Source organism: Neophocaena asiaeorientalis, unplaced genomic scaffold (assembly GCF_003031525.2).
Source record: "Neophocaena asiaeorientalis asiaeorientalis breed wild unplaced genomic scaffold, Neophocaena_asiaeorientalis_V1.1 scaffold41, whole genome shotgun sequence".
Taxonomy (NCBI): domain Eukaryota; kingdom Metazoa; phylum Chordata; class Mammalia; order Artiodactyla; family Phocoenidae; genus Neophocaena; species Neophocaena asiaeorientalis.
This window is the reverse complement of record NW_020171994.1, coordinates 718,294-729,368: the sequence shown is the minus strand read 5'-3', so window position 1 is coordinate 729,368 and position 11,075 is coordinate 718,294. Positions and strand designations below refer to the sequence as shown.

General features: G+C 46.1%; 1 protein-coding gene across 10 annotated transcripts in view; it reads left to right on the top strand.

The window, feature by feature from the left end:
• TMEM164 (transmembrane protein 164) overlaps window positions 1–11,075 on the top strand; it is a 169,582-nt gene that overhangs the window by 106,630 nt on the left and 51,877 nt on the right. The window lies entirely within an intron of this gene.

Genomic DNA, 11,075 nt, shown 5'->3' with positions numbered 1-11,075 from the left:
CCCTGCTCCCTACGTCCATGCCCGCCACTGTGAACCACTAGCCTCAACTTTGGCTATGATTCCTTTTCTCTTTTTAAAAGTAATCTTATCCCTCTTCTCATGTACACAGAAAAATAAATATATATATATATTATATACATTATATATAATAAAATATGTAATATTTTATATATGTAAAACAGTCCTAAATAAGGTATTATATAATTGTAGTTACTTTTTGATCCTTATAAAAAGGGTATTATGTTGTATGTAGTCTTCTGGGATTTGCCTATTTTAGTCAACATTCTGTTTGTAAGATGCATCCCTGTTATTGAGTATAAGTGTAGTTACATTTTCACTGTGGTGTAACATTCCATCGCAGAAACATACCACAGTGTCCTTCTTCATTCCCTTTGTGATGGGCATTTTGCTGTTGCCAGTATCTTGCTATCACAAGAAACCGGCCTGTCCTCAATTTCCTCATCTTAAAATTGGAGAATAAAAATAGGAGCTACCTCATAAGTGTGTGATGAAGGTGAAAGGAGTTAATACTCGTGAAGTGCTTAAAACAGTGCCTGGCTCATAGCACACGTTTGGCCAGTGTATTCGTTTCCTCGGGCTGCCATCGCCAATACCACAGACTGAGAAGCTTAAACAACAGAAACATTTCTTCACAGTTTTGGAGGCTACAAGTCTAAGGTCAAGGTTTCAGCAGTGTTACTTTCTTCTGAGGGCCCCCCCTCTTTGGTCCTAACCTCCTCTTCTTATAAAGACACCAGTCAGACTGGTGTATACCTTATTTTATCTTAATTACATCTGTAAAGGATCTCCAAAGAGTCAAGTTCTGAGGCACTGGGGGTTGGGGCTTCAACATATGGATTCTGGGGAGACACAACTCAGCCCATAACGGTCAGTAAGTATAAGCTATTATGACCGTCATTATCTGCATCATTACAGCTCAGGAAAATGCAACAGACTTGTTATGACATAGCCCCTGGGAGTACTCAAAAGTTAGCTCTTACTACTACTACTGCTACTACTATTATTATCATCATTATTATTATTTGGTCAGAAGCCCAGAGTTTTCTTGCCTGCCTTTTCAGAAATGACTTTTGAGGCCAGCAACAGTACTAAAGAATGGCACTTTGTGGTTTCCCAGGATGATAGGCAGCAGCTCCTAAGTCTGTTGGAGGTGAGAGGAGAGGAGCTACGAGGTTTCATTGTCACCTTGCTTAAAGGAAACTAACCAAGCAAAGGGAGGCCTTGCGGGCGAGCCAGTGGCTGACTGACCCGAAATTGCCACTCAGTAAAGTTCTGTGGGCTTGCCAGGCCTGGGCTGCTGTACCAGGAAATACACTTACACAAGTAACTGCACCACCAGAGCAAACAACGTCTTTCATGGGCTTAGAATATTTTGTTCGACATTAGGGAGCTGGCTAGCAGCCACAACTCTGCTCTCCTGCTCTCCCTCTGGAAGGCTCTGAGCACCGAGGAGGAAGTAAGGAGTAGCCCTGATAGGACCTGGACTCCAAAAGGAAGGAGCAGCTCCCCCGCGCCAGTTGCCCACCCCTCCCTCTCTCCACATCAGACCTTGAGTGTAAGATGGAATTCCATGCGCCTGGTAGGACTGTGGGCATCTGTCCGTACTGGGGCTTGGGAGTGGGCTCACAAGGGAAGATACAGTGAGAACAAGGGACTTGGGAGGGAGTCTCTAACGTGCTCTGTTGTAGTTTTTCTTATGTCAGGGTTTCCGAAAGCAAGCTCATCGCACGAGGTGAATTGTGCCGAAGCACGGCAGTAGAGGGCTGCCGCTCGCTCAGGCAAAACAGCGCCGTCTGCCCTGCTGTGGTAGCTTTTATTAAAGCATTATCTAGGTTTACACTTTAAGACTTGTTTTCTTAACATTCCAGAAATGCCAAAGTAGCAACATATGCTTTTATTGATTATACAAGCAACAGTGGGCTTTCTTGAAGACATGCCGTGCTTCGTCCTTGAGCGCAAAAGCAGCACAAAATTCCCACCATTATTTTGATTATACTGAAGTAGCACAAGGACATTTCCTTGCGTTCCGTTCCCACCGTCATGGGTCACGTCTCCTTTCCATGTCCTCAGTTATTCCACTACAGTGCTCAGATTAAAAACTAGAAAAAATTTACACTAATCATCCTTAATAGCTTAACACATCCTCCTGGTTAAGGATGCCTGCAACACAGAGATAAGAAGAATATAACATGAAAATTCTCCTCCACCCACTCCCCAGAGATAATTGCTGCTAAGGTGTACATTCCTCTTGTGACCTTTTTTTTTTTTGACTTTTAAACTTTCAGCTACATGATTCATAAGTTAATGCATTAATTTGTCATAAAAATCCAACTCTCCAAATATATAGAATCCAAGTCTAAGTCTCCCCTTCCCTATCCCAACCTGTCCTCCCCAGTCCTCTTCCCCCACCCAGTTTGGTAAATATCATTCCCAGTCCTTTTCCTGTGCACTTATAGTCATCTAAAAGTACAAAGACTAATTTGGCCTTTTTCTTCTACAAAACGGATCATGCTGTGTTCGATATAGATTTGTTCTGTTTTACCTACAAATGGTTGTACCTCCTTTTTTGTAAATGGTTGCAGAGTTAATCTTCCAGAGTATTTTTTGATGACTCTCCTGCCAGTGGACATTCAGTTAACTATTTTGTTATTAGATATTTTTTTGTTATTACAAATAATGTTGCAGTGAACATCTTTATACATACAGCTTTGTTCATACATGCAAGTGTCTCTGTTGGTATAAATTTTTAGAAGTGAAATTAGTGAGTCAAAGTGAACGGGTATTTAACATTTTTTATAAATATTGACAAATTGTTCTCCAAAATGATTGTACCACCTAAGTGGCTATCGACAGATGAATGGATAAAGGAGATGTGGCACGTATATACAATGGAATGTTACTCAGCCATAAAAAGAAACGAAAGTGAGTTATTTATAGTGAGGTGGATGGACCTAGAGACTGTCATACAGAGTGAAGTAAGTCAGAAAGAGAAAAACAAATACCGTATGCTGACACATATATATGGAATCTTAAAAAAAAAATCGTTCTGAAGAACCTAGGGGCAGGACAGGAATCAAGACGCAGATGTAGAGAATGGACTTGAGGACACAGGGAGGGGGAAGGGTAAGCTGGGACGAAGTGAGAGTGGCATGGCCATATATACACTACCAAATGTAAAAGAGATAGCTAGTGGGAAGCAGCCGCATAGCACAGGGAGATCAGCTCGGTGCTCTCTGACCACCTAGAGGAGTGGGATAGGGAGAGTGGGAGGGAGACGCAAGAGGGAAGAGATATGGGGATATGTGTATATGTATAACTGATTCACTTTGTTATAAAGCAGAAACTAACACACCATTGTAAAGCAATTATACTCCAATAAAGATGTTAAAAAAAACCCCAAAACACAAGCAAACAAAAAAACCAAAATGATTGCACCTTGTTTTTTTTTTCCAGTTAATTATACCTTAAGATTTTGCTGTATTAGTTCATATAGATTTACCTTCTTTAAATTTATTTACATTTTAAAAACTTCCCAACTTCTTATAAAAATTTTCAAACATCCCAAAGAGTTGAAATAAGAGTATAGTGAACAATGACTGTGTACCCTCAAGCTAGATTCAGCAATTACTGTTTTTCCCTATTCACTTTCTTTTCTCTCTTTCTCTGTGTAAGTTTGCTGAATCATTTCCCCTCAAATTGCAGACATCTTGACACTTCCGTTCTAAATACTTCAGCCTACAGCTCCTAGGGAAAAGGACATTCTCTTGTATATCCACAATACCATAATCACACTCAAGATAATTATCAACAATTCTCTAATACTGTCTTCTTTATCTAATGGTCTGTTTATATTCAGATTTTCCCAGTTATCCCAGGAATGTGTTTTTTTTAAGTTTTTGTGTTTTTTTTTAAAAAAATCTGAATCCAGTCAGGTTTCAAGATTGCTTTTGTTCTCTCTCTTCAGGTTTTGTTTATTCACTTTTCAAAATCTAGGAGCACCTTGTTGTTTTCCATGGCGGCATCGTATTCTGTTCTGTGAATGTATCGTGGTTGATTTTTAGGTTGCGGGCATTCCTTTTGTGGCTCCTCTAACAAGTGGTATTTAGTCCCAAAGAGTTTGAGGCACCGGTAGCCACAGTAGAAGTCTGTGGTCAGTTAATGATAATAAAGTGTTCCAAAGCCAAACTTGGTTGGCAGGAGAATTACCGAAGGCTGCATCCTTTCCCCTTGAAGGGAGATAGATTATCGTTCTAGTCTGTTCAGGTTCCTATAACAAAATACCATAAACTGTGTGGCTTATAAACCTCAGAAATCGATTTCTCACACTTCTGGAGGCTGGAAGTCTGATCAGGGTACCAGCAGGGTCAAGTGCAGACCCTTTTCCGGGTCACAGGGCAGGGAGGGCTAGGGAGCTCTCTGAGGCCTCCGATTTCATCAGAACCTAATCTCCTCCTAAAGGCCCCACCTCCTAATACCATCCCATCGGACATGAATTTGAGGGAGACACAAGCATTCAGACCATAGCAATAATCTGTTTTGATTCTCTGATTTCTTTGGAGAGGCTACAGTCTGGGGCTCAGCTGAGAGCAAGGTCCTCTCTTTGTAACCACCCATCCTCACTTTGCACTTCATCAGCAGCCGTGGACCCTTTTGGTAACACAAGTCCCCAGCTGGCTAGGGGAAACTCCTGGGTTGTGAACTTCCCCCACTCCCAGCACACCCCTCCCCCGTGCAGCTGTTCTCACTTCAGCTTGTCCTTCCCTCATTTCCTGGAGCCCAAGGCTAACGCTCCTCTATGTGCTCTGGCTCCCAGCCCTCCTGTCCGCTTCAGGACCTCTCACCATCCAGTGCCTCCTGCCCCTCTTGCTTCTTCAACCTCCCTCTCCCCACTGGCACCTTCCCTCCATCTATAACTATGTTCAAGTATCTCCCAATTCTGTCAATACTCTCCTTGAGCTACGACTTCCATCTCTCGCCATCCGTTCACTCTTGAAAGAGTACCATGGACAGGGGACTGCAAAGTGGGCTGCATAAGGTGTTCTATTTGGGTGCATAAAGAGAATATCAGCGTTTCTATCCCTTTTAGAATTTCATCCATTTACTTTTCTCTGTTTGTATTTCATATACATGTATATCATTTGCCTTTCAACTCTTCTCATCTTCTCCAGCCTCCTTGAGATCCAGACCCACATTCCCACTGATTTATGGGCATTTCTGCGAGGTTCTCACACTGGGCTCACAAACTCAGCCCGGTCTCAGCTTTCCTTACGCCCCTCGTCCTCCAACCTGCTTCCTTGACTGTCGGCCCCAACTTAGGGAGGAATCCCAACATCCCACCAGCCAGCTAGGCCATCAGCCTGGGGGTCATCTTTGACCTGTCCTGTCACTCCTGCTTACCCACCCCCACCCCCACCATCTGTGTCAGCTACTCAGCCCTGGTGATTCAACTTCCTTAGGTTATCTCAAACCTGCGCATCCTCTGTTCTCTCGCTGCCTCTGCCTTCAAGCTTGATTTAGACATTTCTATTCCCAGTCCCTGACACACAGCCACCAGCTGGAGCTCTGCACAACTATACATCGTACAGGACCGTCCCTACTTTTAAAGAAAAATCAAACCAAATCCAGTGCTTGATATACAGGTCCTTCCATGCTCTTTTGCTGCGCTGATGTTATCCCTTTATCTGTTAGCTTTCTCAACCAGACTATGAGCTCTTGTAGGGCAGGGACTGTGTCTTCATCACTGCCGTGTACCCAGAGCCAGACACATGACCTGCCACCTAGGAGTGTCTCAATAAATGATTCTTTTTAATTAGTTGGCCGAGAGTAAGAATGAGACTGTCATGGGTGAGAAGAGGAGAGCAGTGTTGATACTCCTTGAGAAATAAAGAAGTCTCCAGGAGAAACTCTCTCTTAGAGATGGGCCAAAAGAATGGATTGAGCTGGGAAGCTAAAGTTATCCCAGTAGTCGTCTGATAAAATAGTGATTTGTGACTTAGGGATGTGGGCAGGCCCAGGTGCCACCATCTCTTGCTGGAGGCTCTTGCTAGGGCAGAATAGTGAGGTGAAATGAGGTTCAGCTTTTGACCCAGAGAGACCTGGCATTAGTCTTGATGGCTGGAGTTGAAATCCTGGCTTTACCACTCACTGGCTGCATTGATGTTGAAAAGGAGGATGATAATAACAGCTAGCATCTATTGAGTACATATTATATGCCAGCACTGGGTCAGGAACTCTACACGAATTATTTCACCTAATTTCATCACAACTTGATGAGATAGCTTCTATTATCATTCCCACTTTACAAATGAGCCAACCGGAGCTCAGCAAGATTGTGATTTGCCCAAAGTTGCATAGCAACTAAATGATGGAGCTAGAATTTCAGTCGTAACAGCCTGACTGTAGGCTGGAGATATTCATTTGGGAGTCATCAGTATATAGATGGTATTTAGAGCCAGGAGCCTGCATAAGATTATCTAGTGAGTGAGAGTAGATAGAAAAGAAAGCCAAGGACTTGTTTCTGGGCCCCTCCAATATGTAGAGGAATTAGGAACATGGAGGTCATTGGTAACCTCAGTCAAAGCTATTTCGGGGGTTGGGGTGTGGTAGGTATGAAAATTTGATTGGAGTGGATGGAAGGATAATTCAGAGGAGAAGAAATGATGGCAGTGAGGAGAGACAAACCATTTGAGGAGTTTCTCTATAGAGGGAAGCAGAGATATGGGGCTGATAGCTGGAGGGTGCAGTGGGATCAAGAATATTTGTCTCTGGGCTTCCCTGGTGGCGTAGTGGTTGAGAGTCCGCCTGCCGATGCAGGAGACAGGGGTTCGTGCCCCTGGGAGGGAGACACAAGAGGGAGGAGATATGGGGATATGTGTATATGTATAACTGATTCACTTTGTTATACAGCAGAAACTAACACACCATTGTAAAGCAATTATACTCCAATGAAGATGTTAAAAAAAAAAAAGAACTTTTGTCTCTAGATGAACGACTTTGTAGCTTGTTTTATGATAGGAATGATCCAGTGAAAAAGGGGACAAATTGCTGGTGGTGCGTCCCCGAGTAGACGAGAAAGGATAGGATCTAGTGCAGGAATGGGGACTAGCCTTAGCCAGCAGCATGGGTGGGGACGCTGCAAGGAGGATGGCGACGTGGAGGTGGGAGCTTGTTGATGTTCTCTTCCAGTTGCCCCCTTTTCCCCCAATGAACTAGAAAGCCATGCCACCAGCCGAGGGGGAGGATGGGGGAACGTTTGAGGAACACAGCAGAAGTTATGAAATAGTGATAGGAATCGTTCAGGAGAGAGGAGAGTGAACGGACTTGAATGTGGTTGGATTATAAGGTCGCATTAAGGGCCCGCTCAAAGTTTGCAGTCATGAATTTCAAGGGTTAACAGCATAGCTTCACGTTTTTCTCCAGCCGTGCTTACTTGCATGGTAGAGGCACGGAAAAGGGTTGAAAATGTATGGGAGCGAGTAATGGGCAAGTATAGAAGTGAGGACATGAGGTAGGTGACGGCCAGCAAAACAGTGGAGGATCAGATGTGGGTCCTAGTGAAGGTGGAGGATTATTAGTCGGGATGTGAGGGGCGCGGAGTGATTGGGTAGATAGGAGGTGGTGGTTGGAGAGTGGGGTGCATGACAGAGTTTATGGAAGGGTTGGAGGTGTTGGCAGTGACAGGTATGATCATGGGGATAAAGGGCTGAGGTGAGATGGAGGTGAGACCCTCGAGGGGAATGGAGTTCAAGGCATTAGAAACCAGTGTGTGCTAAATATTGAAAACATGGGAATTTTGACAAAGGCATGTTGGACGGCAGTGACAGGGAGGGTCCAGAGTTGAGTTCTACAAGGAGAGTAGTGGGTGGGAGAGACTGACGACATAAGGTTCAGATCAGGGCAGCGGTTAGGAAGGAGACACCTTGTACCCGGCCCAGGGGTACAAGGTGACATGGGAGGGAAAGCACCCACCACTTGAGAGGGCTGTAGGGATAGCTGTGTCCTCAGGGGGGCGACCAGGTTTTCATCAAAGTAAGAAGGTCAAGGGACCGCTCAGAGAAGAGTTCGAAGATGGAGGGGATTTTGCAGATGATAGTGGGTTCCAGGGGATAGAGGGGAAGGGTTTCCAGCGTCGGGGAGCAGTGGAAGGTGCTCTCAGATTCGGGCTTGTAGAGAGCCATATGGAGGTTAGAGTTCAGCTGTTGGGCGGGGACCTGGGAGTCTTGGGCTTCTTACGGTAACGGAAGTAACCAGGGACATTTGGCACACGGGGATGGGCGGTCTTCACGGCAGAGTTGTGGTGGTGTGGCTGTCAGAGGGCGGAGGGTCGGTAGGAAGGAGGTCGGGGATCTCGCCATGGATGGAACCCGTGCGCTTCATATTTCGGCCAGTCCGATTCCAGAGGCCTGGAGAACTTTACCCGTCTACTCTTTTGGTTCTGAAAAAAGATGTTGACTTGGACGTGAGAAGGAAGTTATGACTTATGTAGCTTAAAATGTTTTTATTGCCTTTGGCTTTCCATTGCAGTGATGTAGGACTTTCTGTCTAAAGCCTCGGGAATCCCCCAGCTGAAAAGGAGCCCAGATATGTACATTAGACTCGAGTTCCAGATGCGCGTTCTGGAGGGCAGAGACGAATTAGCCAAGTGGAACTTCTGGGGGAAGTAAGACACTTCACAGATAGTGTTTATGAAATGGGTATCTTGCAATAATTAAGTGAGATAAGACACATGAAAGTATTTAACGCAGTGCGCGGTACATAAGTGCTTTCTAAATATTCTTTGTTATTAAATGTCCACTGGTAGGTTCTTGCGTTCAGCTCCCTTCCCTGCCACTTGTGTGGTTTTCTTATGTTGCCCTCCTTCTCCTTCATCCCTTTCCCTTCCTCTCCCTGGCCTTAGCTGTCAGCGGTGCCCACACCTAGTCGAACGCTCTCTGTATCCTTCTGAGGTAGAGAACTCTTGGAATAGGGGGAGAGGCCGCCCTCAGAGGAAAGACGCTGCTGTTGGGGCCGGTCTCCTGGCCACCCCAGCTGAGATCTGTGACCGAGGTGTCTCCAGAGTCCCGGTGGGAGCTGAGAGACCTGTATTGCAGGCCAAGCTTGGCCACTGTGAGGGCGGGCATCACGTGAACAGGGAGGGACCGGGTCCAGGCCCCAGGTGGAGGACAATTGCTGATCCTGTTTTGCTAATGTGCTTCTATTACCACTCCCCTTGTTAACAGGGGCTCAGTTCCACTGCGCATCTCCCCTGCGCATCTCCCAGGTGTCAGGATTTTGTGGGAGGGAAGGAGCGGGGCATAGGATAGGGGCGTGTACAAGCTAAGAGTATAAACTCGAGAGCCAGACTGCCTGGGTTTGAACCCTGATTCTGTCACCAGATGAGGCCTGTGCCCTTGGGTAAGTTATCTAACTTCTCTGTGCCTCAATTTCTCATCTCTAAAGTGGAGTTAATGGGAACAGTTACAGGTGAATTAATAGGTGAACTGACAGTTAACAAAACGCTTAATGGTTCCTGGCATGCAATAAGGATTCTACAAATGTTTGTTTTAGTAAAAATTTTTTAAATGTTTTTACAGCAATCTTATAACTATTTTAATTTTACTGGTGCCAAAACTGGGATGGAGAGGTTAAGTGACTCGCCCGAGGCCACAGGGACGTTAACTGGCGGAATCAAATCTAGAATGGGAATTTGGCAGACTCGAAAGTCCTTGCTTGCGGCCGCAATGCTGAACTGCCTCCCTGGACCAGCCTGGTGGGGAGTTTGCTTTCTAGAAGGGCTGTGAGGGAAGGGAAAGCAAGTGGGCACCGTGAGTCTAGGTGGGTAAATAGTGGCTGGAGTCTGAGACTTCAGCAATGGGGATACTGCTTGGGGACCTGGCTGGGACCCGGGTGAGCCCAGTTCTCTGCTCCCTGCTGTGGGAGCAGCAGGGAGAGGTCTAGTCCCTTAGGCGCCAGAGAGCTGAGCCTTCCCGAGCCCTTTGCCTTCTTGCCTGCTTTCTGTGTGACCGCAGTCCAGTCAGTTAATTTAAGGTAGTAGAGTGTCCCAGACCACGTTACTCTGAGGGTCCCCGTGGGCCTCTCAGGCCTCCAAAGTTACCTCCTGCTGGTGGTTTCCTCCACTGTGAAACCCCATGACCCCTTAAAGCTACTCCGGCGAGGTCTACAGAGACGCCTGGAACCTCATTTCTCTTTCTGGGATCTTACATTTCTTTCTGTGAGCATAAAATAATAGTCGATTATCATCTGGGTCCTTGGGAAATTTTCCTTCCGAGTCGGTTTTTATTTTCAAGAGCCAGACCGGTGACTCTGTCCAGGGTCTGCAGTCATCTCAGCTCCCATTCTGGGAGCTCTGCCATCTTTTGGTTTGGGCCCTTGGGTTCCTGGGTGTCGGGAGCCCAGAACTGGGTCCTCCCATGAGCTCACATGTTTGGTTCTGCGCTCGCCCTGTTGGGCACAGTGAGGCAGCTGACCCTTGCCCTGGGTGTCCTTGTTTCTCTGGGCTTCCCCTTGGCGGTGGGGAGGGGGAGGTGTGTGGGTGTGCGTGTGTGTATCTGTGTGTGTGTGTCTGTGTAGGGCTGTGTAAGCCCCGGAGGCCAGGCCTCTTGCCAGCAGCTGCAGTCCTTTTCCCAAAATTGAGTTAGCCGCTCAGCTGTTTCCACTCTCCCCCCACTGCCAAGCGCTGCAGCAGGGTCCCCGTGCCAGGTGGAAAGCGCACTCTGCTTTGGTAATTTAGAGCTTCCATTTTGAGAGAACTGGGAAACAGGAGTGAATGAGTGGGCACGTTGGATGGAAGGAGGGTGGGGACATTCTTTTTGGCAAAAGCTACGCCAGAACTGGCCCAGCTGCTTGGTCTTCACCCAAAATTAGGGCTAACCCTGGACTGACCCCAAGTATCCAGTGGAGAAACTCTTTATTCTTGGATCTAGACCTAACCAGACCTGGCAATCAATATTTTTTAATCTGCAAAATGGGAATAATAAATCCTAGCCCATATGTTCTTCATGTCAAATGAGAAGTAAGCTTTTAAGTGGTCCGTCAGCTACTCACCAGGTGCAAGA